The 24,141-nt window shown below is 34.5% G+C and overlaps 1 protein-coding gene across 4 annotated transcripts in view; it reads left to right on the plus strand.

Annotated features, from left to right (window-relative positions):
- Positions 1 to 24,141, plus strand: part of LOC141453907 (uncharacterized) — a 637,650-nt gene that overhangs the window by 454,659 nt on the left and 158,850 nt on the right. The window contains exon 1 of one of the 4 annotated variants that reach the window (XM_074127533.1): positions 19,407 to 19,645. The exons of the other annotated variants lie outside the window; for them this stretch is intronic. The gene's annotated coding sequence lies outside the window, so the exon portion shown is untranslated. Of the gene's footprint in view, positions 1 to 19,406; positions 19,646 to 24,141 lie in introns of those variants that run through there. 4 annotated transcript variants of the gene reach the window in all.

A 24,141-nucleotide genomic window follows, 5' to 3' on the forward strand; every position in this document is an offset into this window, starting at 1 on the left:
CTACTTTTTTACAACTTTCCTAGAATGTCTAGGAGGAGTTATTAAAAAGTTGTGCAGAATCACTAAAACATTTATATATCGAAATAATTTTATTTACCGACTTTCTGCTTAACTTCTGATCTTATTTCATTGAATATCCTTGGTTAATTAGAATGTTGCACTATTCAGCTTGTGAGACAGGAAACCAAGCACATCTTCCGGCTGAAACTTCTTCACTATTCTCAGTATGGGCTAAGTTTCAGTGAACTGTCAGTTGCAATTGGAAACACAACTGTTTCCCTTCTCGCTAATTTGTCTGCTTGGAAAAGTTTCTAGTCTAGAAGTAGTATTAATTATCTTAAAGTTTTAACATTTTACTATTGTTAATTGTTATTACACTTCTCCTTTATTGCCTACATTTAATGAGAAATATATCTTATTAAGGCTAATTCTTTGTTTAAAAAGTATTCACTTCTTTGCTTAATGATATAGAGAACAAGGGAATGATGCCTAAATAACCTTCTTTTTTGTAAAACTGCAGCTTTTTACGCCCTCCAAAAATAAAGTAAATAAATAAAACTGTTCGTTAATTTTCAATAGAACTCACCAATTTCAACAAATCGCCTAATTCTTCTGTGGAAGAATTATTCATATTTGTCTGTCGGGAAAAACTGAAGTCCATACCAGTAATTTCCAAATTTTCTGTACGTACGGTTCTGCCTCTTTCTTGATCATCCTAAATTGTCCCGGCCTCCTTACATGTTTTTAACAGTTTAATTTTATAAATACTACTATAATCTAATGGACCAATATTCTGAACTCAGCATTCTTTTACGATAATACCTGAAATACTTTTTCTTCCATCTCGGAATTTTAAAACATAATTGACTCCATAACCCTTTCTCGCATTATATCTTATAGTTTGTAATGCGAGATTGAAGATGTCCAAACTTTCTAATAGAAGTTGCAATTGCCTGGTGCCGTTCTAGAACAGCGCCTTACAGTTTAAATTGTAAGTACTACGGAATTTGTAATACTTACTCTTTTAAAATGAAAGTTTGAAGGAAAGTTAAAAATGTTACCCTCGCTTTAAGTTCTCCCATTTGTTTTATTGCCTCAATTAAAATTTAATAAAATCAGCCAGCTGATTATTTTTATTCTAAAGTAATAATGTCTTAATAAAAATTATACAATATTATGTACAAGTGTACAGAAAAAATAAATTATATAAATGAAAAAACATTTTGTAACTTCATTTGATTGTAACTCTTGAATGGTCCATTTAAAGTTATAATTGCTTCGCTTTCAGCTTTTAGCTTTCCTGCTGATTCGTGAAATGTTTTTAAGATTAAGTGGTTGAACGGTGGCTGTTGTGGAGGTGGATATTGGCTTGGAGGCGGTTATAGAAAGAGAGTACAGCAGAGCGGCAGAGTGGAGAGTTCTAGGTACTTTAGTAGCTCCTTGTGCTACTCCGCACTCTCCCTGTCCTACAGGAGACTTTTAAAAGGATCGTATCCTTTAAATGAGCGATTCATGAATCAAAAAGTAAGCTATTTCATCCGTGCTGGCTCTTTCTGTGGCGCTATACGCTCAATAGCTTTTCCTAACTCCCCCTTTTCTTGTAGGATGAACTCAGGCAACCCCTGCTCAATCCTAATTCCCTTTTTTTTCTTCTGCCTTACATGAGAACTCAGTTCTCAACGTTAGGACTGTTTCTACCTAAAGTGGGCTGTGTTTATTTTATTTCAGTCCTTACCTTTTTTATATCCAAAACAAAATGAAGCTTATTTTTAGTCTTTCCTATTTCAACAGAACCATTTAAGAAAGTTCATTGTTAAGTGCCTGCTAACTATTATTTAGCTTTAAAACTTTTATAAATATATTTATTATTATTATAAGCATAAAATAAACTTCCTCTTCAAAAATCTTTTATATGGATCCAACGAAAACCATCAATCTCAATTCAGTGACGGGCTTTCCAACTTAGAAAACCTGTTAGCTACAGTCTCTTTGTAAGTCTATTCTATTTGATTACAGCACTTTATTTTTATTTATTTAGTTATTCCACTCTTAACAACCTTTGGTGTGACGTTTCCATCGTACACAGTAAATCTCGTAACACTGAACGTGGATTTGACAGGAAGAACTTTATAGTCAATAAGCATTTATCTCCCATAAAGCAAATTTAACTGAAAAACCACTTTTGTTTACTATTATCTAGAAAAATTAAATTTAAATGCTTCGTAGAAAGTATTTTTTTGATTGGGCAGTGCTAGGCCAATGGTCAGTCCAGTCTACCAACCTTTTTTTTACATCCTTAATTTTCACGATGACTGTGCATTGCTGCAGTCAAACTTAATTGTTACAGCGTGAAGAAAGAATTCTCCCGGTGGAGTAACTTCTTTTGCGCTAGCGCTTAATTCATTCAGAAGATCATCTGGCATTGGCGATTTAATCGTAACAGGATTTCCTGACAGTGTTGCGGGTTGGGCAACTTGAGAATTATGGATTTAGTTATTATTTAAAATATACTACTGAAAGGCATCGTAGCTCCTGCAGCAAGTAAAAACGGCTGCCATTTGACACTGAGAGAAGTCACCGCTCTAAAAATCTAGCGGACAACGTCGTCTCAGACGCTGAGTGAAGTTGTCAGGAAGTCTAAGTGACGGATTAGTGGCTTAGAATGATCAAATTCTAACACCATGATCCACAAACCATTCTAGGCTAATATCTATCTGGAGAAAAGGTGCTGAAGAACACAATAAAAAAGCTCCATCGAATTGCTAATGTTCCTTAGTTTGTTCCTAAAACTACCTTGCATCGAGTTCTCAAGTATTTCCCATTTTCTAAAACAGTGTTTTAGAAAATGGGAAATCGAAATTCGCACTGTTAGGGGCGCAACTTTTCGTTTCATTTATATTAATCAGACTATTTCCATTTTTAGACACTATCAAAGTATCTAGGACTTGATTTGAAAAAAATGACTGTCTGGAAACGAAGCCAAGGCTAGAAAGACAAAGATGCAATAATATTTTCAGAACGTCTACTTGTTAGACGTTAGACTGGTATATGGTTAAACAACAATCTGCTTGAATCGATTTGACCTTGTGAACTTCAAGTATAAAGGTCAGCCCTAAGGATACTAATCATTTACCTCCTACAATCACTGTGTCATAAATTCTTCGTCGAATAACCAATGCACCAATTATTCTCTCTAACAATTCATGATGGTATCAAAATTCCATTCGTCAAATACTTAATTAGATCTCGCTATTTACGATTTAAAATAAAGATACCGCGATTTGTTGTGGCTAGCTTTAAGAGAACTCGATGCAAGGTTTGTAGTTTTAGGAACAAACTAAGGAACATTAGCGATTCGATGGAGTGTTTTTGATTGGATTCTTTAGCACCTTTTCTCCAGATAGATATTAGCCCAGAATCGTTTGATGATCATGGTGTTAGATAAATCGTTTGTAGTTTAATGGAACTTTCCATCGTTTGTCGAGAAGTCTAGAGAGAAGTTTGAATCGTTCGTTGCGTTAAAATCTAAGGGTTTTTGATTGACATTTCGAGAATTCTCTATACATGTTTCTTTCTTGACTACTTAGTTTCAAAGTACCTGTACGAGTTCGCAACAATACCTAGCTTAATTAAATCACTTATTAGTATATTGTAAAAGCATTTGACTGATTAATCTCGAAGAATATGTAATCTGTAATAAACCAGGTTTATAAATAAAGTCATTTATCAGAAGTGGAGGTCTACACGAGGGAATATGGTTGGTCAGAAGGTAATTCACTTACATTTGGTAGAATGAAGGTAGATACTATCCTTTTTATTGAACTGTAAACAGACATAAAAACGGTTTTTATTACCTAATATAATGCGGACAGTTGGTACAATCTAATAACGCTTGGTACTACGGACACCTGCCTCGAAAAGTATTTTTCATCAGACAGCTTAAGGTTTTGTTTTTATACTTCATAACGATCTACAATATTTTTCTTTTAATTATACTTTTTATGAATGCCTATAAAAACTTCATTAACATAAATCAGTAAATCCTAAATATGATTACGTATGAGAGGGAACCTGCACGTAAGTATGAGCAAGTTAATAAAGATGTTAAGTAGATTATTGTTAGTAGTTTTGGTAACACAAATGGAACTGACAAAATTTTTGATTAAGAACTATTCAATAAGAATTACCCGTGAATTAAATAATTTACACTATTCTTGTGACTAAGTACTCGTAGAGCAGTGTACTTCGCAATACTTGTGCAATTTATCATAGCAACAAGGTAGACGTTTAAGCTACATTTATGCTGAGAAAAATTATCAGCATTGGTGTACTACTTTTGAAAATTAAATATTTTAGGTAGGAAATAAGTAGTTGCTTTTTCATTTTTTTTTGAGCATGAAACTTTTTTGGTTATTATGTTCTTAATTTGCCAGTCCCACCTTAGACTTTCATATTTAGGCTCCAAAAATCTTTAAAACTTGCGAATAATCTAAAACCTATCGTAACAATCAAATTCATTAAGATTAAAAATTAACCATTAAATGTGGCAAAATTGTTAGGTTGACTAAAACCGTCTGAATGTTTATCGGGTTTTCAAATGTCCTGCGCTAACCACTTAGAATGATTTTTACTTTGAGGATTCTTTTTAGAGAAATTCGTATGAGTTATTTTGCAAATTTTTTGTTTGTTTATGTTTAAAAAACTTTATGGATGCGAAACAAAGATTTCAAGTTTGGCGAAGAATATTCTAAAAATCAGCTGAAAGATTTAAAACTTGGCTAGAGATCATATTAAACATCTGAATCGCTTTTTTTCTCTATCCAGAATAACCATTTTCGTTACAATATATGAGCCATCACCCAAAATATATTCGTAAAAAAGACTGGAGGTACTTTTAAAAGTAAAATTATAATATATAATCCGATGAGGGCAAAAAAGAAAAACCTCGCAGGACTTTGTCTATATAAAGGAGAAGAAGTACTTTTTTTTCTAGAAGCTTTAAAATCTGATTGCTCTGCCAAAAAGTTTTATATGAAGTCACACTCAACTTTAGGCGTACAAAGTTAGGCACAGTAGATTCTATGCTCAAAATAACCACAACAACAAGAAACTTTTTCCTTATATGTTTGTCTCAGAGATGTTTTTGAAGTTGTGTGAGTTATTGCAATTTTATAAGAAAAAGTTAAGTTCAGGAAATTGAGATCTCAAAAAAAGGCGACGAGTTGCAGGGAATAAAAACTAAATTATTCGTCGTATCCTGCAAGTTTGGTGCAATAAGTATATACTTTACTTAAAATTTCTTATTAAAACTTAAATTCTAACACGACTTCCTCTTACGTCTTGCCTCCCAAGCCTTTGACAAATAATCTTGGAATATTTGGAATCATTGCAAGCAAATCTCGAAGTTGTAATCAATTGAGTAAAGCAGTAGTTCCGTTTTGAACTTTATTTTCTGTTAGTTCTCATTCGAATATCCAAAAGAAATCATATAGTGTTTAGGAGGCATGTCCAGATGGTAAGTGTACAGAATTTTTGTAGGTTACAAAAATGTTTATTTAAACAAAAACATTAGCTGGTTACATTAGTACATATGTAAGCATATGTAGTCAGGGAGGTAAAGAGATAGTAATCTGAAGGTGCTAGGTCAGGGGAATGTGCGGCATGGTTCAGGACATCCCATTTAAACGAAGCGAGCAGTTCCTTCGTGGCACTTTGGCCGTGTGTAGTCTCTGGCATTGTCGTGCAGCAGGCAGACTCCCTTTGTCAGCATGCTTCTTCTCTTGTTCTGAATCGCCCTCCGCAAATTTTTTGGGGTCTCACAGTATCTTGCATAGTTGATGGTCTCGCCTTGAGGCATATATTCAATTAAAATTATGCCTTGACAGTCCCAAAACACGGATGCCATGATTTTCTAGGGCTGAAATTGTGGTTTTGAACTTTTTGGCGGAGGGTGAAGAGGTGTGGCGCCACTGTTGAGACTGCCTTTTGGTTTAAGGTGAGTAGTGTGCAACCCAAGTTTCATCTCCAGTAACAATGGAGCGGAGAAATTTTGTCTCCATGGAGTTTGTAGCGTCTCAAAAACTACTTGCATTTCGCACTTGGCGGGAGATTGGATTGACATTTTTCACGAAACCTATTCTCGCGTCGACAGTTCACAACTTACTGACCTCAAACCGGTCTCGTTGCGGAGGGGAGGTATCAGGCTACACGGCAGTGTAGCCAACATGTCGAAAAAAAAATCCTTCCGGCCGTGAGAGCCTCAGTACACTTACTTTCTGGACATGTCTCGTACTTCTTTGATTTTTAGTTTGTCTTCTTTTTTTTGTTCGCAAATAAAAGATTTTCTTTAAAAAAAAAAAACATTTTTGAGAATCAGGTGACCACAGAACAAATATTTCCTGTTAAAAGTGAACATCGTAAGTTTGACACTTCCGCATGCCATATCCATCTAAGATATTAGAAGTATCATCAAGAAGTTGATAGAGGCGGCGGTGGTCGCGGAAAAAAAAAGCTCATGGAGTTTTCTTTAGTTATATTATTGAAGTGTTTGTGGTTCATCACGTTTTTTTTGCACAACATGGAGCTATGATCCTAAGAAATGCCTGGAGAAAAAGCTGATACTGAGCTAGTGTCAGACTGGCGGCCCGCGGCCCCCGCATGCGGCCTCCGAGGTATTCTTTTTCTTTTTTTTGCAGCCCACGATGTTCTGAAGAAAATAACGCTTACGGGAGATCGTGGCAATTCCTTTACACGCAATTTCACAATTAAGGCGTGGATAAACACAGTTTCGGCGACGTTTAAAAGCGATTTATCTGCCATTCTCAGTGGAGACGTAATTTAATATAAACAGATCTCAATAGCGAAATGGTTTTAAAAAAAAGTATTCTGAGTTGTGATGTTATGAATCAGTACATATCCAAATCAAATTTGTGAATAGGATGTGGCCCGCGTGAAGCTTGCCATGTTGCACCTTATGAGTTTCGAAACTTCTGCGCTAGATTCTTTGACATTTGGTGGAAAGTTACCGTACTCGTATATTTGTCCAAATGTCCAGATGGATTTAAAAGAAAATCGCGATATGTATGTGGACACTTTTATAAGTTCTTGTCTGTTAAGTCATGCTTGAAGATTCCACGTCCAAATTGTTGGCAGAGAATATTGGTTAACCTCTACTATTTTTGTTTGTGAAAAAATTTACCCGCAGACTAAAGACAATTTTACATTCTCTCTCTATATATAACAATATTTTACTGGCAATCCTTCTAACTTTCTAAATACATCGACTAATACATACTAGAATGAACAAAGATTCTTTAGGACATGGTATCCTTTGGAATTTTATCTCTTAACATTCTTGCTTTACCAGAAACGAGTTGCAATACCAGCTGCGGAAGATTCTACGCAATACATATCTCCAGAACAGGACCATCCATAACATTCCCTCGCTCCCAACATCCCACCATTCATCAAGGACTTAATGCTATCTCACGATAAAAAATCACATTTCCTTCCACCCCCTGCATAACCGTAATCCACTAATTCATCACCTCTCACCTTTATCTCCTCCACCATGCTACCCAGCCCCATATTTGATGGCAGAAACAATTCTGGGCGTGTGCTTGCCTCGACGTTGGGAGATCAGTAATAAATAATGTTTTGTGCGATAAGTCGCTTTAACAACGGGCTAGCCTAAAATATTGACTCTGATGGTGGCAGGATTTGGTAAAAACTGCAATTCTAAATAATTGTTTTGGTTTTTTTACAAAAATAAAAAATTCTCCTCTAGTTCATTTTTCGTGCTAGTTTGTAAATATTTTTTTGGTTTTAAACCGACTTCACCTGATGTTCTGAAATAGTTACGGGCGAGGAGTTCTTATTTACAAATTCCAATTAGTGAATCGGTTTTTTAATGAAACAAACTATTGTGATTACAGCCAATTTTTCAGAAATAACCAGTTTAAGTGACCCTTAACGACCCTTTAACCCGAAAATTCAGTTTTTATATAAGTATAATATATAGGGTGTTCATTTTAAGACGGCTCAAATGCATTTCATGCTTAAACGGTTAATCTGAGCAAAAAATATCCTCAGATACAGAGAGCAGTTGATAACCTCCTGGCTAACCTGGCTTGCGAGCTAGAGGAGACACCTTTGAAGGCACAGTACATGCTGCACAAGCTGCATAAAGTGCATTATTTGATAAATTAAGTAATAAGTTTGATCCCTTACATGAAAGAAATTGATCACTTAAATATGTGGCAGGAGGTTTCCAATTTTTTTGGTAATTAAACGCAACTCTCCCAAAATTACCAAATAATTATTAAACCATCTTGTTTGAAACAGATGTAAAATTAATTTTTAGCCATTTTGTGTATGCTTGAGAACATCTAAAGCTCTTAACATTTGTTTTTTCTTAGAAAAATCACTCGGAAAACGACTTATTTCCCGATATTAAGAAAAATACTAGCTTTACTGCCTTGGCAATATTTTCAGTAGAAAGGAGATGAAAAAATACATAAAAATGACCTATCGCGTGCTCTTCTTTCTCTTTGATAACAAGTTAAAAAATTGAAATATGATTAATAAATACCAGATTTTGAAATGGCCTAGCACCTTTAATTTTTAAGATATCGAATCTCGGTTTCTGGTTTCTTTCATAACTTTTTATACTCTTTAAAATTGTGTATATGAAAATGGGGGTCAACTGCGAACCCTCACTTTTGGTCGCGCGTCAGCAGGAATCTAAAACCAAGTCACATATTCTGGAACTAGAGGTGACGGGCATCAAATTTTTCCTCTACTATTTTTTGCTCAGATCAACCGTTTAAGCATGAAATGCATTTGACCCGTCTTAAAATGAACACCCTGTATAATTGAATTTTATAATAATATTATAATGGCAGTAGAACTTTAAATTATACCCTCCTTCCGCCTCTAACCACTTCCTCTTCTCGATCTATTCATCAAATTAAGAATAAAAAAGTAATGTTAAAAACTGTCCAAACATAGCGTCCACCAATAGCTTTCCTATGAACCACTGTCGGTCTGAAGTTCCTTGCGCAGATGCAGATTCCTTAAGGACTGAAAACTTAAGAGAAGCGTCAAGTTGATGAATCAATCAGCGACAATTGATGTCGCCTTCAATCTTCAAAAGTTCAAAAATCTTTGCCCAACTATTGCTGTTGAGCCCCCTTACTCTTAAGAACCATAAATTTCATTGGTTACATCAAATACGAGAGTCGTTTGAAAAGTCCGTGCAAAGTCAGAGAGATAGCACCACTGGCGCGTATCGAGGTTATGTTTAGTTAGTAGCATCTCTTGGAAGAACACACACCAAGTTTCAGCCAGATCGGTCTATTTCTTTGTGTTTGGCATTCGTTTGAATCGAGGAAGTCGAGTGATTTTCAAAAAATGGACGAAAAAGAATTTCATGTGTTGATTAAACACTACTTTATGAAAGGCAAAACGCCTCAGGAGACTAAAGAGAAGCTTGATAAACATTATGGTGACTCTGCACCTTCGATTAGAACAGTTTATAAGTGGTTTCAAAATTTTCGGAGTGGCCATATGGGCACAAGTGACGCTGAACGTTCTGGACGCCCTGTTGAGGTTACTACTCCAGAAATCATTGATAAAATCCATGATATGGTGATGGATGACAGAAGAGTGAAGGTGCGTGAGATGGCTAGTGCTGTGGGCATCTTGAATGAACGGGTACATAATATTTTGCATCAACATTTGGACATGACAAAGCTATCCGCAATTTGGGTGCCGCGATTGCTCACGCTTGACCAAAAACGAAATCGTGTGAAGTGTTGCAAGGACGGTTTGCAGCTGTTCCAGAAGAATCTGCAGGACTTTAAGCGTCGTTTCTTCACTGTGGATGAAACATGGATACATCACTACACTCCTGAGACCAAAGAACAATCTAAACAATGTGTTACCAAGGGGGAATCTGCCCAAAAAAAGGCGTAGACCGTTCCTTCGGCCGGAAAGATTATGGCGACTGTCTTTTGGGATTCGCAAGGAATAATCCTCATCGACTATCTGGAAAAGGGTAAAACTATTACAGGTGCATATTATTCATCGTTATTGGACCGTTTGAAAACCGAGCTGCAAGAAAAACGCCCACGATTGGCCCACAAAAAAGTCCTTTTCCATCACGACAACGCACCAGCTCACACCTCAGCAGTTGTGGTCGCAAAATTAATGGAAATAGGGTTCCAACTCGTTTCACATCCCTCCTATTCTCCAGACTTGGCTCCCTCGGACTACTATTTGTTCCCCAATATGAAGAAATGGCTGGCGGGAAAAAGATTTTATTCAAACGAGGAGGTGATTGCAGAAACGAATGGCTATTTTTCAGACTTGGACAAATCCTATTATTCGGTAGGGATCAACAAACTAGAGCAGCGTTGGACGAAGTGTATAAGCCTAAAAGGAGACTATATTGAAAAATAAAAAAGGTTTACCCCAAAAAATTAAGTAGTTTTTATTTTTGCACGGACTTTTCAAACGACCCTCGTACTACTTCTTCTTTTTTTACGATGAAGATAGTAAAAAAGTTGCCGATTTTATAAATTTGTTTCATCTCCATCTTTTGCAAAATAACACCATCTAAAAACCCAAATCTAAATCACAAAGTTAGTTTGTTTAAAAAAAAAAGTATCGTTTAGAGATACCACTATTTATAGAGCATAGGCGCAATAACACTTGTTGCAGTTGCTTATCGTGCTCTTCTCTGACTTCCCAAAATATAACTAAGTGATCCATCATTGTTATATCCCTACCAGTATTCTTTCACTTCCGGAACATTGATTATCCCCAACAGAATTCCTTTAAAAAGTTACTCTTAAAGGAAGAAGTTAATGTAATTTTCTTTTTTCATTTTCACTGCTAACATAATTTATTAACTTCTTTTAAAAAAAACAATTCGCTGTTGCAATCTGACATAAAATCTATTAACACCTGGTATTAGTTTTCTTTTTCATCTATTTATTTCATTGTTAGTCTTCTCAAATTGTTAATTCTCCAGTTATGCGTTCACAATATGTCACCACACCTTTTTTGGACTCTTCAACACTTACACAATATCTACAGGAAGATGTCAATTAAGAAGAAGGTGTATTGAGTAAGAGGGAGAGGATATCGCGGAACTGAGGACAGCAAGTTGAAGGCACAAGGCAAGAAAAAGGCACAAGGCACAAGGCTAGAGAAGCCTGAAGGAAAATAAACGAGGAAGGCCCTGCAAGGCTGTAAAGCTAAAAGAAGAAGAAGATGATGAATGAACCCAGAGAATGTCCTAACGAATCCTAGTGAATATATCCTAGAATATCGTAGTTATCTGCATCATGGTCATAAAATAGTGAGATAACTCACTTCAAAAGAAACTGTAAAATTTTAATTTTGCATAGCAGTCGAATAAATATTTTTTCAATTTTTTTATTGAAAGCAATACAGGAAGTTGTTGGTACAAACCAATCTCTTTTCGTCCTCGCTCCTATAAAACATCCTTAAAGAGAGATTAGGTGAAGTTATAACAGTACTGTTGGATTTAATTAGGGAAGAAAGCAGAATTTCCATAAAAATATGGAAATATTTTTATTTTATTTCTAATTAAAGCCAAGATCTCTAACAATTCCCAAATAATATATTAATTCAAACTCATTAAGAACTAATATTTATTTATCACTTGACCATGTCTCACACGTTCTACAAATCACTTACTGATAAAGCAAGAATACAGAAATATTGATCTAATTTTTTAAAAGTAGTATACATTAAAAGTGCAATTGAAAATTTGTTGTACGAATTGACAGCAATGTAGGACGCGTCGTCTTTTCCAACAATTTCGGAATCCTCAATACTATTCAAGTAGTAATAGTTCACAAATAGAACACTGACAATTCCCCGGAAGAGCAGAATGCTGCGTTCCAGCACGAGCCTTTGGTTTAATCCTTGAACGTTCTGACTTCCTTTATTATTACACTATTATAACAGCGGCAAAAATTCTTATTAACTTAATTTAAGAGATGGATGTTACATAAGTGTACTACATCAATTTCTCGAAACTAGCAGCGTACCCGTCGAAAAAGCCTGTCTTAACAAGTTAAATACAAGACTTCAGTAAAATGGAGAGAGTATGTGGTAACTTTTGTGCTCGGATCAACATTTTACTTAGAAAAGTAAGCTTAAGTTTCTATTAACAGTAAACGGAGAGGGAAAACAGTTGTACAAAATAAAGGAGAATATTGATTCTGAAGTAGACAATTGAGGGAAGTACATGAAAAAGAGGAAGGAAGTCTTGATCAAGAAAATTGAGTCAAAGAAGTGAACAAGTAGATGTAGCAAATTACAGAGCAAAAAGAGAGGAAACTAAGTAACAAGTTAAATTCAAGTCTTAAATTTATTATTCACGGAAGATAGAACTAGCAAGCCTCTTTGTTCCAAATTGGAAGAGAACAAATATGATCTTCGTATTGGCGACTAAGAAGTTAGACTAAACTAACTGGCGTGAAATTCAAATATGACTATTAATGCAAGACTATTAGTTCTAAATGACTAATTTTTACTCTAACTTTCGATTTTTTCAATTCTTATTTAATTACCATCGAGTTTATTCTATATATAGAATAACGGACCGTTCCAATTTCTTTGGAACTTCTGCTGAAATAAATTGTCTTGCGGAGAAGTTTCAAATGATTATGATAGATTTAAAAGAAAAACTTATTGTCATTCTATAGACCAGGGATTGGACAACTTCTGCATATACAGGGTGAACCAGTAATGTCCAAAGGCCTACTGTGTGAAGTACATCTAAAGTGGAATTCAACGACGTATTGGCCAACTTCATATTTTCCAACATTTTCTCAAATATTTCAGTAAGATCAGAAGTAAATGTGTAACTTTTGACTTCCTTACTTTAAAGCAATCTGCTCTAAAAATTGATCACTGGTCTATTCTAAAAGAGTTTTCAATGAATTAAACAACTTGATAAACTAACACTGTTGAGTGCTCGGTGAACACGTTTTCTTGCAAAAAACAAACGTAATTTCTCATACGAAGATAAAAGGAATCCTGGAAAATGATATACCGTTAGAAAGCCCATTAGGCAAGGAAATTTTTATAAAAAGTGCCAGCACCTTGGTCAGATAATGATCAAATAAGGGCCTAATGAGTTTTCTTAAAAATTTCGATTACTTTTATTTTTCCAGTATCCAGGAGGAAGATTGAGGCTGTTTGGAGAACAACTTATGCTTTAAAATGGTATCAATTTTTAGAAAATTTATCTGTCTTTCTAACCGTATCATCAGAATTGAATTCGGACTAAAACTTTCTGAGTAATAACATTTTTATTGGAAAAAAGTAAGGATTTTAGAAAAAAAAAAAAATTAAAGAGACGTCACTCAAGAACAGTGAACAATATGAAGTTGGCCAATACGTCATTGAACTCCACTTTAGATGTACTGCAAACAGTAGGCCTATGGACATTACTTTACTGGTCCACCCTGTATAGGATCGACTTTTTCTCTGAAAAATTTATCGCGATCTACTTCAAAAAAATTAAAAATGAAAGATCCTAGTTTTTTGACGAGTATTACGTCCAACAACCTACCTGGAAGAGACTTTCTCTTTACCAACTCTGGCCTGAAATATTTCTTATCAACTCTCCTGAAAAGAAAAACGGCAGCAAAAAAATCACGCCATTTATCGTCTCACATCTAATTTTGCTGCCATAAATATTCAGGCATCCAACTGCATTAACAGATTAATCAGTCAATTATTTATTTACCTTGTTCTAGTAAGCACTTATTTATCTTTTAAAATTGTCCTCTCCACAATTTGCATACAAATAAATGTAAATATCTGTACTGTAATTAGTGGTCTCAATTACTGAACGTGAAAAGAAATGGCGGCTTTTAAGAATCTACATTAACAATTTTTAATTAACTTTATTGTTTTTTTTAAATATTATTAATCTAGAGCAAGTTTGGTTGGATGAAAGAAAAGCTAGATGTATAAATAAAAAGGAAAAGTAGGAAAATCAAATGTAAAGAATGGCGAAGAAAATAAATTTAATTAATAATGTAACGGTCGGGCGAACAGAAATAATAGCTCGAGTTATTTAATTTCAGCCGGCCATTGTTTGTTTATTTCTGTTTAAATAAGTATGTGTACACTGACGGAAATTTTAATAAATTGTTAAAGAAATTAAATATTGAATCTGTTGGCAAGTCTCACAACTTTGGGAAAGATGTTCTTTAAAAAAACAAAAAAGGTTTTCCACTTTTCCAATTAGGTAATTCTCAATTTCACGGGAAATATTTTTTTTGAGGACTCCCCCTGAGTCCGAAAAAAAAATGCGTTTTTAACTTATTGCGGTGTGGGTGGAGGTACCTTAACTCAAAAACGTCAAATTTGTAGAAGTTTAAATTTAATAATTCGGTTAGATGACTTGAGGATGCCTCAATAAGTTATCACTTTTTGGAATTTATTTTTTAGAATTTCCTGAATAAAATTGTACTATTTCCTGTAAAAATGGTGAACCATGTTGATGTAGATAAGTTAGACATTCGATCTAACTGTGTAGTAAAGTAATTGCCTATTTCATCAGGCAGGCTTTACTCACAACTTACCTAAACAGGTGTGGACTGAGGCGTCTGGCAAACATGCTTTACTATAGGCCTAGACCCGGAAACGAACCCAATACAATATTTCTTAGCTTAAGCAGGTCTCGCCTCTAACCAGCTCGGTCTATCGTGGCATCTCTAAACTAATTGTACAATATTTAGGATTGAAATAACTAGCGCAGGATTCCATCAAAATAAAAAGAACAACAACTCTCTTGTTTTTGAAAACCAACATTTTGACAGGTTTGTTGTCTTTCTCAGGGCAAGGTTATGTGAGTTGTTTGAGTTACAGGATTAGGTTTTATTTTGACCGAATCTTCGCTATCTCAGTCCTAAATATTAATAGTTAAAGAATAATACTAACTGCATAATGTTGGTCTAGTGCAGTGGTTCCCAATCTTTTTTCATTAGTGTACCCCTTTACCTGATTGTTTCCTTAGTGTGTACCCCTAACATATATATATATATAATATATATAAATAAAAAAATAAATACAGTCGAACCTCGCTTAACGAGCATAATTCGTTCCAGAACCTTACTCGTTACGCGAAATACTCGTTAAGCGAAACAATTTTTTTCATATAAATTAAAATAAAAGGGGATCAGCCACATTTACACCATTTTCTCGTTTCTCAATGATTTTACGTTTCAATTCTAACGTTATTTTAATTCTTTTCGAAGCCATTTTGTTAGAGGGATAACAAAATAAACACAATAATATTTAAACACAAATATCACTATATGGACTTCCCCTATACACCACTCATTCGGTGAAGTTCGGTTTCGACTGTATCACTGCATTAGATACGTGGAGAATATGAAACGCATATGCGTAAACAGGAATGACTAATCGAAGAATGCGCAGTTTTCGATGAGTCAGCGAAAACTGCGCAGTCAGCGAAATGTCATTAGAAAACTATCGTTATGCGAAACATCGCTCGCTATAAGAATCAATTTGTTTTACTCGTTATGCGAATTACTCGTTAAGAGAGGTGCTCGTTATGCGAGGTTCCACTGTAATCGTATTCTTGATTTTACGTATTGTAACTTTAAATTAACAGCAAAACAATCTGAATATAATGTGTCTTGTAAAGAACATATACATATGATATGTTCCTATTAAAAAAAATCATTTATGAATAGGTAAACATTTCAAACCAATAACTATTGCTGGGGCCGTAAATTGAAACAGCAAAGCGTTAATAAAGAAGTAAATTATATGCGGGCCATGTCTAATATTAGTCTAAACTAAAGCCACATTTTTTCGCAATTTTTACATTTTCAAGAAATCATTTAATAATTTTTGATATACAAATATATTTACTTTTAAAAAAATACTGCAGTATCGAATGAGTACTTAATTCTTGTCAATTTGTATGTTATTCAGTATTATTATAATAATTTCGTAATTAAGTTGTAGGAATCATTTATTATATAATTTTTTTCTCATTAATAATATATCTGTATAATTTTTATATCTCCCGCCATAATAACTTTTTTTTGCGTACCCCTAGGGGTACGCGTACCCCAGGTTGGGAACCGCTGGTCTAGTGTGAAGAGCTTGGCTTTGTAAGTGGGAGATCTCCAATTCGAATATCCCGCGTATGACTACTTTTTATTGGTTAGAAAAAATTGTTTGCAGTAAAGTATGAGCTTCCGCCCCCCCGTCGACGACATGTAATTGGTAGTTGGACGTTAAGCCCCGCCTACAAAAAAAAATAGGCAATTACTTTACTTACTTTAATACTGGTTATAGTGAATTGATTAAATACTAATATTGTTTGACTTAACTGAAATAATAATATATTTCAGGCTTGGCAATTTTCATTGTTGGCACGGTAGACATAGAATGGCTAAAAAGTTGGACAATCCTCCCTGCTGAAGAAGAGTTAGTCCGTGTATCAGATAACTGGGAGGCTATATTTTATGGAAGTTGTAATCCATTGAAGAAATATGTAAATTATTATCCGCTACTGCAGAGACCTGTTTAAATCTTTTTCTCAACATTACTTACAATTGGCTGATATAAAAATCATTTATTTTATGCCTTAAGATTTTTTAGTATAATTTTTCATGACTTTCGCCTCCATCTAAAAGTTTTACAAAAAAAGAAAAAAAGTCTGACAAAACTAATCTTATATTAACGTTTAGGATTATGAAGTAGAGTTTGTTTGGATGAAGTGGCGGAAGCTAAGTTAGGGAGGAATTTTAATGTGTCTAAAAGTTTGTTTACTGTTTAAAGCCTTATAGCCCTTGTATAATCCTTTAACAGGACGAAATTGAAGAGGCTGTGATTGTATTAGTGGTAATAGTTTGTTGTTTTTGAGTTTGAGGGGTTGCTAGTTAGAAGGGAGGAGGGGGACTTTCTCATTTGTGAGAGAAATAGTATAATCTAGATGGGTATATACATCTTCCTCTATGGACCCAGAAAACTACACTTCTATAGGGCCTCCAACCCAGCTAGGAAAGGGCCTCCCAAGATGATACTCTTTTGTGAGCAGTAGCGGTCCAACAATGCACCTCTCTTCCTCCTACTCCTCACTTTCTTATTATAATCTCATTAATCGGCTTAACTTCCCTTTCTTTAAGAGGATTTCCAAGAAATTGAGAAAGTAATTTCCCCGTTTTCTATTTTTCATAATCATCTCCTCCTATCTTTTTTACTCTAACTACATTGTTGTCTTCCATTCTATCGTTTTATATTATAGTAGTGGCGTAGCCTCCCTTTATGCTTCAAGACTGAGTCTACCCAAATTTGTCAATAAAAAGAATGTACTGCTTTAATTAGTCTTATAATACTTACCTATAGTTAAAGAATTATACCAATGGTGCACGGTTTTCTGCGCCTTCAGCACATGCGTAGTTGTCCAGTCCAGACGATCCGAAAACTATCTTTCGGCTTGCCCAGGTTACATTTTTGTGTTTCTTGCCCAGCTCGCGAAATGACATTAAGTTTCTAGTAAAATTTAATAAAAGCACGTGGGTTCACATAATTTTCACGCTCAGGCGTCAAATAATCGCCCAATGTTTTAATTCTCAATAATCCCATCCCTACCTCGAACGCAGAACGCTACCTGGGTTTCTACTTGAACAGTAGACTCACATGGAACTCCCACATGAGATTCAAAAGACTACAACTATACAAAAGATACGGACAACTAAGACGCATGATTGGACCTCAATCTAAACTAAGCACACCCAACAAACTAACCCTTTACAAGATGTTACTTCATCCTATCCGTAGATCAGAGCTGTGAGGCTCAACCAAACCCTCCAATATCTCTCATCTTGCTATTATGACACTAACCTCAACCTTCAACGAAGACCTAAATATCCCCTTTGCCACCGAAACTATCCATTCACGATTCCTCAATTTCCACAGAAGCCTATCCTGCCATCCCAACTTCAACAGCTCGAAACTCTTTCTTCATCAACCCATTCTGATAGTCCTCTACAACGTCTAAAACGACGTTGGTCTCGTGATCTCCTATCCTAGATAATTCCAAACAAATTAAAATTCGTGAAAAAAGTGTCAGCACTGGCTGATTTCTCTCTTCCTTGTCCGTACGGTTGCGTTGGCTATGCCGAGCAGCTTTCGCATCCTGTGTTGTACTTATTGTATCCACACTTTGCCTGAAGTATATGTATTTTTATACCTAGTTCCTAGTAATAATTGTTGCCTTTTTATTGACCAGTTTTGTTCAGTATTACCTACTCTTCGCAAACAGTACTGAGCCCAATTTAGTATTAGCTGATGAATTCTTACTGCGTATAATTTATGTAAAACCAATTTTGAAGAAAAGAGATATAGCATGGAGGGATAAAAAAAGAAGAAATTCTTATTATAAACCCACCTGATGAGATGTTCCTTGTAAATTTGAAACGAGATAATAAAAGTGGAAACATTACGGAAGTAAAAGAATTTCATTTGTTATATTTACCAGAGAGGGCGGCTCCTCATCGTTGTCAGTGAAACGGCTTTGGTCTGAAGGAAGTACCCCGAGTCGGGTAGCTTAACTGAAAGGGTAACTGAAAGGGTTGTGGGAGTTTTTATTTTAGTCACGTAGCGAATGAATCATCTCCAAGAGTACGATCTTCCCTTCTCTTCCATATCCACTGCTTACTTAATTAACTATTTATTAGTAAAGCGGGCAACCGGCCTGTTTTTGATATTACCTGAATGCTTGTACCCATCTAAATGGTAGAATAGATCTAGATTTCCCCCTTCTCCCAAGATAGTTCTTGGAAAAAAGGACAACTATTCCATTAAATACGAGAAGAGAAAATATCTCTGCCATAGGCTTTTCATGCCGGCAAGATTTCATTGCTGGGAGAACACCATAGTTATTGTATTTTCCTTCTCTTTCTTTGGTAATAACAATTGTCCTCTCCTTCTGTCACGCACAGTCCCTTTGGAAAAGCGGAATAAAATGTTTTTCCACAGCAGCGTGTCATGATTTTTGCTGTTAAAATTGCAGTGTATCTCAAAGCTAAACTGGAAAATAATGTTTTTTTTATTGAAGACTAGAATAGTTTATCCTCTATTAATGATGTTTTGGTAATCTGAGAGACGGGTCAGGGAATTTAGTGAAGTCCAATGGCGTTGACCATCTCGGCTACGGAGTTCTATATGGCTTTCCATTTTTTATTTTTTTTTTTTTTTATTTATTTATTTTTTTGCCTGTGTACATAAATACAATATAAAAGGTACGTCAAACATAAGAAAAACAATAACAACTATATGCCACTAATCTAGAATAACGGACTTCACACTGTGTATTAAAACTAACTTTATATTATATATTAAAACTTTCAGTCTTGTTTGAAATGTTCATCACTCCACTCTGCGTTTATAAATTCTTTTATATCATAAAAGCAGTTCCTCATCAAAAAACGGGTGATGGTTCGTTTGAAATGATTCTCACTTAACCGTCTTACACTTAAGGGAATTTTATTAAATACTCTCGCCGACATGACACTGCAAAGTTGATTGGACATCACTAGTCGTTTGTAAGGTATGCATAAATCATCTTTATTACGTAGATCGTGATTATGCTTATCACCTCTAGATTCAATTGAAGGCTCTTTTTTCTTATACAGTGCTTGTTTCAAAATGAATACTGAGGGTAGCGTCAATATATTTAATTCTTTGAAGAGAGGCCTGCAGCTGACTCGAGTTCTCTTCTTCATCATGGTTCTAATAGCTCTCTTCTGAAGTTTAAATACAATGGAAGCTTCGGAGATTCCACCCCATAGCTCAATACCATATACCATTGTGACCGCCCTGAGTTTTATAAGAAGCTGTGGTTTCTCTCAGCCACCAGATTGGTTTCCTTCAGTAGACTTTGCCATTTAGGAAGATACACCATTTAGAAAATTAACCCATGCTGATAATGTGTTAGACGGATAAGGAAAAGGATCGCCCATCTTTTGATGGTTTGTTAAGGGCAAATCCATGGTATGCTTGCCAAAGATGGCACGTTTCAAAATTTGCATGGCACGGTTTTAATTAATGGTTTGCACTCAAAAATACAATTTTTTATAAAAATAAAATTCCTATGAAATACATGTGTAACACATTTCATTTATCTTTTATCACTTGTTTAAATGTTAATTGCTGTTTTAATATACTTATACATTTTTTTAAATTATACAATACATACTATTAAAAGCAACACTTTGTACAAGTTAAGACATTCTTGAGAATAGATAAGATCTATTTAATAAATAAATCATACTAAACTACAAGAGGAACGTTTAAATAAAACTCCATTTAAAAAAACTACTTAGCACCGTATAATATTTTCAAATTTTTGGCACGTATATCTAAAACGTTTTGCCATCAAGGGTTCAGGGTGTAAAGGTTTAGGCTCTTAGTAGGAAAAGATGGACGGTGAGAGGGAGTTTAGACTTGATTAAGTCAATTTTTACGGACATATGTGATTCTTAGGTAGCTTTACTGGATTTTCAACCTAGAATTTGTCTACGTATATATTGTTTTTCTTTGGGTCACTATACAGGCCCCAGAGTGGCTTTCGTTAGTTTTGGAATAATAATATTTTTAATGAATTAATAATTTCTAATTATTTGATTTTTCATTCTTGATTTTTTCACGTGCCGAAATTGGTTTCTCCCCTGTGATTTTGTTACCGGTTTTCAAAAAAACACTAAAGCACATTTAAGAAGCATTACTATTTCACAATGCTAAAATATGATTTCATTTTGGGCATTACAACTTCCATTTCTGTAGCCATCTTTGACTATTCTCAGGCTGCTTAACATCTCTCCAATACTTAATTCTATTCCCCACTTTAGAAAGACTTGTTCTTATCTATTCTCCAGAATTCCACCGTCTAACTGTTCCATTATTCAGCCCAACATTCAGTCTTTAAATATATTTAACATTAAAGAAATATTTAAGTACAAATGTCTATAATTGCAATACATATGTATATCTACCTAACTCTAAAACGAACGTCGCAATAAGTTGAAAATTGATATTATTTCAATAAGAAGTTTAGCCTTAGGCAATGAAGTTTAGATCAAAACCTATATAATGGAGGCACCATTTTACTGAATCTTCATCTTTCTTCTTAATGAGATTTAGCTTAAACTAGAACTTCAAAGAGTAGATTTCGCTGAAGTAGTTACATTTTAGTGTAATGTAAGGTTTTACAATGTTGATATGATGTATAAATGTAACTCAAAATGTCGAAAATTACCAGAAACTTTGTTAGATAAAACCTCAGTACGATAAAGTGGTATGAGTTTGCACCAGATTTTTTTAAATTTGACCTTATCTGATCGATATTTACTTTTTTAGTATTCTTATGATTTTCAGCTTGCAAGTAGAGCGATGTTCAGAATGTTTTATTTAAATTGGGGAACTGAAAACTACAGCCAGTATTGTCGAGTATGCGATGCTACATTTTCTAGATAGACCTCCATCATTTTATGACAGAAAACCATAACCTAGATAAATTCAGATTACGTTGCTTTTAGGAAGAAATATCTGATATAGTAGACGGAATGTTAAAATTTAATAATTCCATGAATGTAGATGGCCTGCGTGGGCATATTGTTTTTATACGTACGCATTTTTCTGTAAGGAAATTAATATTCAACGAATTCAGCTGGTTTAATGAATCAATGTAGCGTTATTTTATTGATTTTTATGTTTGTTCTTTGTTTATGTTTTATATAAATATTCCAGGGAGGTTCTTCAGTTAACAAACCGGTAATTTACAATGCAATATTGCAGTCTGCAATAAATGAACTCAATCCTATAGATTTTTAATGGCCAAAGTAAGGCAACAAATGGCCTTACTTTGTAAAACTTTTGTTAAATTAAAAGGAAAAAATGCAAATAACAGAACGAATAAAGAAAGAAACCAAGGCTGTATGGAGGATTCGAGACCAGTTTCGGTAACAAGCCCTAATTAAATGTCGACAGTTTCTTAAATTTACATTTCTAAATTAAAAGACTAGCATTGACGAAACGTGCTAAACTGCTTTACAGACTTCTTGGACGACGCTGCAAATTACCTATTGAACTCAAACGCTTAATATACTATACTATTCTTAAACCTTTGTGGACTTAGAGACTAGAGCTATCTGGGGTTCAGCCAAACCTACAAACATACGGACAGTACAAACATTTCAATCAAAACTACTGCCGACAGATAGCTGACGCTCCTTTCTATGGTGACTAACCTCACTCTTCACTACGACCTCAACATTCCCTTCATAGACCAACACGCCAAGGCTAAATATCTAAAATTCCATACTGCTCTCTCTACTTGCTCAAATCCTCTTGTACAGTCTCTCGCCTCCTCTGACATCCCTAACAATCCTCCTCGCCGATTGAATCGCCAGTGGCCCCGCAACTTCCTTGAGGTCTTCAGACCTAAAGATCATCACATCCCGCAGAGAGTGCTACCACTGGGTAGTTTCTTTCCTCTTGCTTTTCACGTACCAATTGATCTCAGAACTTCCTGATTTACTTATTGTATATATTTATATACCGACTATAAGTAACTTAATAAATTATTTAAAAAATACTAAAAATTTACGGCTCTAAAACTAAAGTTAAAAATAATATGGAAATTCGAAAGTGGTAATTGGGTCTTCTGTACGCTTTAAGATGGGCCAACAAATCATTGATTTGTGTTTTTGGTTAATCAAAAAAGCGGGCTTTCAATTAGTAATATTCACAATAATAACAAATCGCAAAACAAAAAAACCAATAGTGCATATTGTGCATGAATTTTATACTAAATCACTTTAGAAGTACAAAATTTCGTTGGAAATGCCAAAACAGCTGAAAGTTACCTTTGACCTTACTTAGTCCTTCTGCAGATGTGACATTACACTTAAATGAAATGCATTCATCAATTATAGATTTCCGACATTTAACATATTACTACGACGATAGGAAGGAAGAATGTCAAATAATATGTTCTATTATCTGAACATATATTTATATATATAACATTCGATCTGCGAGTTTATAGTTTTGTGCAGTATGATGAACTGTCGAAACCTTTAATCTATTCAGAATAGAGAACATTAAAATAGAACGATGTAAATACGTATAACTATAGAATTTACTAATCAAGTTTGTCTAGACACAATCCAAAATTGAAATGCTCATTTAACGTAACTCGTAGATGAAATTTCCAGAACTCCATTCTATTTTTAGATTCTTTAGATAGACACTGTCTGCGGTTCCACCTTCACCCCTCGATTTTAGATTCTGCTTTAGTGGGTGGAAAATCAGTGGTAAATTCGACAGGATATATAAAATATTTAATAGAAACTATCATTAAGAAGATGTAAAACTGCGAACTGCACCGAAAAGAAACTTTAAGCTCTAACCCTCCCTTACACTTGTTATCCAGCAGCGTAAAGTGAAGTCGAAATTTCTACACTAAACTGGGTAAATCTACCTCTGCTGATGGATGAAATTCCAAAACCGGTCCAGAAATACAATAAATATGCGTGAAACTTACTTATAAAATCATAGACATCTACCCTCATTACTCTTCAGTTTGCTTAGTTCTATAGTTACCTCACTCGAGGATCATATAATCATATATAATTATATAATAAATATAATTAATTCTAATAAATTAATTGATCCTTAAAACTGTTTAAGGATATACATAAATACTGTCTATTATTGTATGATTAGTGATGAAATGAGTATACAGAGTCGGGCGTGTCGTAATGAATATACATTTACCCACTGATGTAGAAACGAAGTGATATGTAAATGTGTATATACTATTGAGTATACACAAATGTGCATATGAGTATGTATATTATGTGCATGTATGTGAGATGCATTTTTATGTATTTTATACGGTATATATAATACTTATTACTATGAATATATAGTTTTCGTGACCGCAAATTGTTAAACTTAGGATAGAAGATTTGCGAGGAATCGGTCAAATAAAACAACTCGTCTTTTTGCCAACGTTTCGACAAATATATTGTTCAATTGTAA

The sequence above is a fragment of the Rhodnius prolixus genome, unplaced genomic scaffold, assembly GCF_049639745.1.
Source record: "Rhodnius prolixus isolate KJV_2025 unplaced genomic scaffold, Rpr scaffold_9, whole genome shotgun sequence".
NCBI lineage: Eukaryota > Metazoa > Arthropoda > Insecta > Hemiptera > Reduviidae > Rhodnius > Rhodnius prolixus.